This window comes from Rhinatrema bivittatum, chromosome 3, assembly GCF_901001135.1.
Source record: "Rhinatrema bivittatum chromosome 3, aRhiBiv1.1, whole genome shotgun sequence".
Classification (NCBI taxonomy): Eukaryota; Metazoa; Chordata; class Amphibia; order Gymnophiona; family Rhinatrematidae; genus Rhinatrema; species Rhinatrema bivittatum.
The window spans coordinates 303,485,582-303,492,669 of record NC_042617.1 but is presented as its reverse complement, the minus strand read 5'-3'; positions in this window follow the sequence as shown (position 1 = coordinate 303,492,669).

Sequence of the window (7,088 nt, the reverse complement as noted above, 5' to 3'; positions counted from 1 at the left end):
CCCCTCTAGATTATACATCCTGTCCTATAGACCCTGCATCATTTTGGTTGCCTTTCTATGGATCGCTTCCATCCTTTCCCTATTTTTTTTTTTTTAAATATGACCTCAAGAACTGAACACAGTACTTCAAGTGAGGCCTCACTAGTGACCTGTACAGGGGCATAATTAGTTTAATTACCTCATTTTTACTGCTAGTTATGCCTCTCGCTATGCATCATAGCACTCCTTTGGCCTTAGTCACTGCCTTGTCATACTGCTTTGATACCTTCAGATAATCAGATATTATCAACCCGAGTTCCCTCTCCCAGTCCATGCTCATCAATCTCTCATCTCCTATCCAAGGTCAAATTTAAGTTGCCAGTTCCTATAGGTAATGGGAGAGAGGATTGTTTGCATCTGCAACCCAACCCCCCTCATGGTGGCAGGGCACAATTCCTTTCCCTGTACCCTCCTGCTCAAACGATCCCATCTTATGGCATTTGACTAGTGAAGTTTACTGAGCTGGAGAGTTGTTGTTCTTTGTTCAGGCTTGATAAGAATGTTTGGAATTTGTTATTATGTTGTATTTTGTGATTTTGTCTTTTCTCAATTTTATGTGTGCTCTTTTGTATGTCGCTTAGAGGCCCTGGCAAAAGCAGGTTATAAACAAATAAGTCTCCCCTCACTTCTATGTCACGGTGCGGGCCCCACAACAGAAGCAGCAGCAAGCAAATTTAGTGTGGGGCCTCCTACAACCCTCATGCACTCTCTAGCCCTGGGCACCTCTTCCCTCTTCCCACATGGGTATCTGTTACTATGGAAACCCATCCGAGGGAGGTGGTGTCACAGGGCAATTCAGTACACGAGGTTGCAGAAGGACCTTTGATGAATTTCCTGGTTCTGCTTGCTGCTGTTTTTGTTGTGGGGCCCACGCTGCGACATAGAGGTGAAGAGGGATGCCATAAGGGGCAGCAGACCTGGATTTAGGCCTAAATCTGATCTTGCCCCTACTGCATACAGCTACTTTGAATTTCTGTACCCCAATTGCAAAACTCTGCACTTTTTGTCATTAAATCTTAACTTCCAAACCTTTGACCATTCTTCAAGATTCCTTAAATCGCTTCTCATTCTCTCTACTCTAAGGAAACCTGAAAAGTTGGAGGAGAAACCCATCCCCCACAACATTAGCTATTTATAAAACCTCCCTCAATGCTTATAGGATCACCATACTGAGAACAAAGAGAGATTTTTTCTCAAAAAAAATACATCATTTCATATTTGATTCAAAAGCACTTTTCTCCTACGTTTCAGCTCTCACTAAACCATCACCTCCTACCATTCCTGATGATCAAGCACTCAACAAAGCATCAGAACTAGCAGAATACTTTAAGGATAAAATTGACAAACTGACTATCTCTTTCTCATCATCTTTTTCATATCCCCCTTTCCCTCACATTACCTCACCTCAACTAAATACAACGCTGGAAACTTTCGAGACCACTTCAGCACTTGAGATAGAAAACATACTTAAAAAAATGAAACCGTCATCTCATCCCTTAGACACAATTCCTACTAACCTTCTCATCGCAATAAGAAACTCCATATCAAAACCAATTGCAGACATCATTAACTGCTCTCTCTCCCAGGGTCTAGTTCCTGACCAACTTAAATTAGCCATTCTCAAACCTCTACTTAAAAAACCTAACCTTCCAACCACAGATCCAGCTAACTTCCGCCCAATAGCTAATCTGCCATTGATCGCCAAAATTATGGAAAAGATAGTCAATAAACAACTATCTGAATATTTGGAAGAAAACAACATTCTTGTATCTTCCCAGTATGGCTTTCGGAAATCGTTAAGCACTGAATCTCTCCTTATCTCTCTTACCGATTCTATTCTATCTAATATGGACAAAAAACAACCACATCTTTTGATACTACTAGATCTCTCTGCAGCCTTTGACACTGTCAACCATTCATCTCTATTAAAATGTCTGGCAGATATAGGCATTAAAGGAACAGTCTTCAGCTGGTTCAAATCCTTCCTAGCAAATAGACAATTCAAAGTAAAGATTAACAACAAAGAATCACAACCGATCCCTTCCAACCGGGGGGTCCCTCAGGGTTCCTCCCTTTCCCCTACCCTCTTCAACATTTACCTCTTACCTCTATGTCATCTACTTACTAAACTAAACCTAACTCACTATCTCTACGCGGATGACATCCAGATACTCATCCCAATCTCAGAATCCTTACAAAAAACCTTGGCTCACTGGAACAATTGTTTGCAACAGATCAATCATCTTCTCTCCAGCCTTTGCCTCATTCTTAACAACAACAAAACTGAGATCCTAATCATCAATCAAGACATCAACATCAAACTTCTAAACCCAGCTGACCTACTCAACTCATCCACTCCCATATTAAATCACTCACCACATGTTCGAGATCTAGGTATCATGCTAGACAATCAGCTCAATTTTAAAAAATTCATAAGCACAACCACCAAAGACTGTTTTTATAAGTTACAAGTCTTAAAAAAATTGAAGCCTCTTCTTTATTTCAACGATTTTCGGATGGTCCTACAAGCCATTATTCTATCAAAAGTCGACTATTGCAATTCGCTTCTCTTTGGCCTTCCATATTCATCCATCAAACCCCTCCAAATGCTACAGAACTCTGCAGCCAGAATCCTTACCAATACGAATAAAGAGATCACATCACCCCCATTCTCAAGCTCCTCCACTGGCTGCCTATAAAGCAAAGGATCCTATATAAAGTACTCACCGTAATTCATAAATCCATTCACAATATCTCTCCTCTTCAATTATGTAACCAACTACGCCCTCACTCCTCCTCTAGACCCATCAGAGGAGCATATAAAGGCACACTCTATGTACCTTCAACAAAATCCTCGCATCATAAACGTGCCATATCTACAGCAGGCCCCATTCAATGGAATGCGCTCCCACCAGACATTCGGCTTGAGTTCTGCCACTCTTCATTCAAAAAAAAACTTAAAACCTGGCTCTTTAGCCAAGCTTTTCCAGGACCATGATCATCATTTTTTCCCCTCCAACCAGCAAGAACATATCTTCTTCACAAACCCCCATTTTCCATACCACTACCTACTTCGGTATCTAATCTCTTGCTGCAGGACACTTGAGACTTTCTCACTTATTCGTTATAATTTTTATGCTCAATAAGACCTGTCAACTTAATTGTTTAAGTCTTTTTTTTTTTTTTTTTTTTCTCCTTTATCTTTTGGTCATCAATGTTACAACGTTATTGTTAAATTTTGAACTTATGTACACTGTTCCAAGTTTCATAACCTTGTTCTATGTAATGCCTTTTGGCAATTTTCATGTTCTGTTTCAATGTAAACCGATGTGATCTTTATTTCATATAGGAACACCGGTATATAAAAATCTAAAAATAAATAAATAAATAAAAGTGGTTGAATGCTTGGAAGCTGGGATTCAGTGCCAAAAAGTGTAGAAATCCAAAGGAGCTGAGTGTGATTGGGAGGTGAGAGACTGATAGGCACGGACTGGGGGAGGGACCTCAGGATGATAGTGCTAATGATCTGAAGGTAGTGAAGCAATGTGACAAGGCAGTGACTAGAGAGAGGCATAACCACAAGGAAAAAGGAGGTGATAATGCCCCTGTATAGGTCATGGGTAAGGACTCACCTGAAATTCTGTGTTCAGTTCTTGAGGCCATATCTCAAAAAGTATAGGGAGAGGTGTCACTTTTGTTAAAATCCAGTTTATTTCTGTCGTCTATAAGCCTTAAGTGAAGAAACTTAAGGAACTTAGATGTACTTTCTACAGAAGAAAGGAAGGAAAGGAGAGATTTGAAAGGATATTCAGGTATCTAGCAAGCTTCAATAAGATACCTGATGGAAGTATTATCCGCAGAATGAAAAGCTAAAGACAAGGAGTCATCATATGAAGCTGAAGGCATTGAAAAAACACTTTTTCACTGAAAGGGTAGGGGACACCTGAAACAGACTTCCAGTGGAGATTATAGGAGCCAAAACAGTAGCAGAATTCAAGCATGCACAGAACATGCCTTTGTATAAGGCAGGTTAGCAAAGGGAAGAGGTAAAAAAAGACAAATCAGTATTGTGGAGGTGGACCCTTGGCCCGAGGTAGAGTTGACGCTACCCAAGGGTCCCCACCATCGGGTGGTGGAGCAGACCGGGAAGCAGAGGCCAACTGGAGCTTCGCCAATACCAGCCCTCGTTCCCCACAGGTTGATTCCTTGGGTACCGGGGCCGGCTGGTCTTAGGTGGGCCTCCACCTGATTGATCCCGAGGGAGGTGTTCAGAACAGGGAGCCAGGAAGCAGCAGAGACACAGGGTCCGAAGGGGCCGAGTTCAAGACAGGGTCTGGATCCAGAAGCCCGGACAGGCTGAGGTAGGCGAGAGAACAGGAACAAGTTAAGTCCGGGCTTGAAAGTAGGCAGAAATCTAAAAGAGGGCATGTCCATGTAGTCAGCTGGAGGCAGAGAGGTTCAAACTGGAGTCAGGACAGGCAGCTGGAGATGAAGTTGAGTACAGGCTGAAGTCAGGGCAGGCAGCTGGAGGCAAAGTCGAGTACAGGCTGAAGTCAGGGCAGGCAGCTGGAAACAAGGTCAAGGTACAAGCACAGGTCAGAGCCGGGAATCCGTCCAAAGCATGGTCAAGGGTGAGCAAGGGTAAAAACCAGGAATCCGTCCAAAAGCATAGTCAGGAGAAGCAAGGGTAAAAACCAGGAATCTGTCCAAAAGCGTAGTCAGGAGAAGCAAGGGTCAAAGCCAGGAATCCGTCCAAAAGCGTAGTCAGGAGAAGCAAGGGTCAAATCCAGGAATCTGTCCAAAAGCAGTCAGGAGAAGCAAGGGTCAAAGCCAGGAATCCGTCCAAAAGCGTAGTCAGGAGACGCAAGGGTCGAAGCCAGGAATCCGTCCAAGGTAATCAGGAACAGGTAAGATACTGGAACTCAGGCACTGGAAACAGGAACGGAGGACAGGAACAAACAAGCACAGGAGCAGGAACAGGAACGAAGATGTAGCAACTAAGCACACTACAAACGTGGTGACCTGTTGCCAAGGCAAGGATCAAGTGGCGGGGCCTGCCTTAAATAGCAGGGCCCAGCGACATCATCATCCGGGGCAGCAGGAAGGTTTCCCTCCACGGCCCCTTTAAAGTTGGAAAAAGGCGCATGTGCGCCTAAGGCAAATGACTGGGATTACGAGGTGGTGGCGTCTCCTCCACGCGCATGTGGGGAGACCCGACTGGGTCCGGAGGAGGCCGCAGAGGAACCTGGGGAAAATGCAGGAGTGCGGGCTCGTAGGCAGCTGCCACCACTGCTAGAGAGGAAGGGCCAGGTCCGGGACCCGGGCACCGGGGGTGAGTAGGGCTGGTCTCGGCCGGCCGCAGCCGGGGCATGCAACAATCAGTTTCTCTAGGGATGTAGAATAAATAGCAAGAGCAAGGAAATTAGCATTCGCAAAATAAAAATGAATATAGGAGGAATTATCAAGAAAAGCAAAAGGAGTCAGGGAGAGCAGTTTGAAGAGCAAAGACTGAAAAGGAGGAGAATATTGCCCAATCAATAAAAGGAGGAGATGAAACCTCCTTTACATATATAAGGGAGAAATGAGCAAGCAAAAGGGGAATAGCAAGGGAAAAAGTAAGGTCCGCAAAGAGAATCAGCAGAACTTGTTTCTTTGCTCGGTGTTTACAGAAGAAGGGGAAGGTGATGTGCCTAAGACAGGAAATGGAGGCATCTGTGATTGTGAGCAGTCACGCAACCAATTACAGGGGAAGACGTACTTGAAGGATTTACACATATTGGTGTAGATCGAGGGTACCCAAACTTTTCAAAAGGAGGACCATGAAGGACATTTCACATCATCGCGGGGTCTGAGGGAGGGAAGATCCTCCCTAGACTTTGCTGAGCTTGAATGGGAGGCGGGGGGGTGCAAGGGAGAAAGAGAAACTCCTTGGAGTTGTTTTGCTGAGAAGGGCTTGGAGGGGGATCATATCTGGTGCTTTTGGTGATTTGAAATGATGGCATATGGGGGAGGCAAGGGGCAAGGTTCCCAGGGATATAGAGGTATGGCAGACAGAGTGTCAGTATTTCTAGATTTCTCCAAAGTTGGCAACCCTGCCCCCAGCAATCTTGCTCCTCTTTCCCCAATATCTGACCGCCTAGGTAACTACTAGGGTGGATGAATGGGGTGTTTGTATGTGGTGCATGTGTATGGTTCACTGTCTGTCAGCCAAACACACACACACACACACACACACACACCCCACATATACTCTTGTTCCTTCTCTTCTTCCCCCACCCCATCTCCCTTTTCCCCTCCTCTCATTCCCCTCTCTGCCAGTCAGATTCATTATGAGCAAACAACCCTCTCTGAAGACCCAAACTGAGGCAAAGACCCTTAGACGTGGTATCTGGGCTATAACAATGAGGATTTCTGCCCTCTGCATCTCCATAGCCTGCATCCCAGAACATAGTAACATAATATATGATAGCAGATAAAGGCCTGCAAAGTTTTGTTTGGTTTTTTTTTTTAGGGCTGTAACTGCTGCTCTGTTACCCAAAAGCCGTCTGTTAAGGGTAGTAATTGTGTTCCATGCAGGTTACCCCATGTAATACAAGTTACCCCATTTCTTCATTTCCATCCTTTAGCCACTAGGGATTCTCCGTGTTTGTCCTGTGCCCTTTTGAATTCCATTATCGTTCTTGTCTTCACCACCTCTTCCTGGAGGGCATTCCATGCCTATTTCTTGACATTGTTCCTGAGCCTCCTCCCTTGGAGTTTCGCATCATGACCCCTAGTTCTACAGCTTTCTTTTCTTTGGAAAAGGTTTGATTCTTACGCCTCATTAATACCTTTCAGGCATTTAAAGATCTGTATCATATCTCTCCTGTCCCTCCCCTCCTCCAGGGTATATATATTTAGGTCCTTCAGTCTCATTTCTTAAATGTTCCAGTGCTGACCCCACACCATTTTGGTCACCCTTCTCTGGACTGCCTCCATCCTGTCTCTATCCTTTTATGAGATACAGACTCCAGAACTATCACCTCCTTTTTCCTGCTAGTTATGCCTCT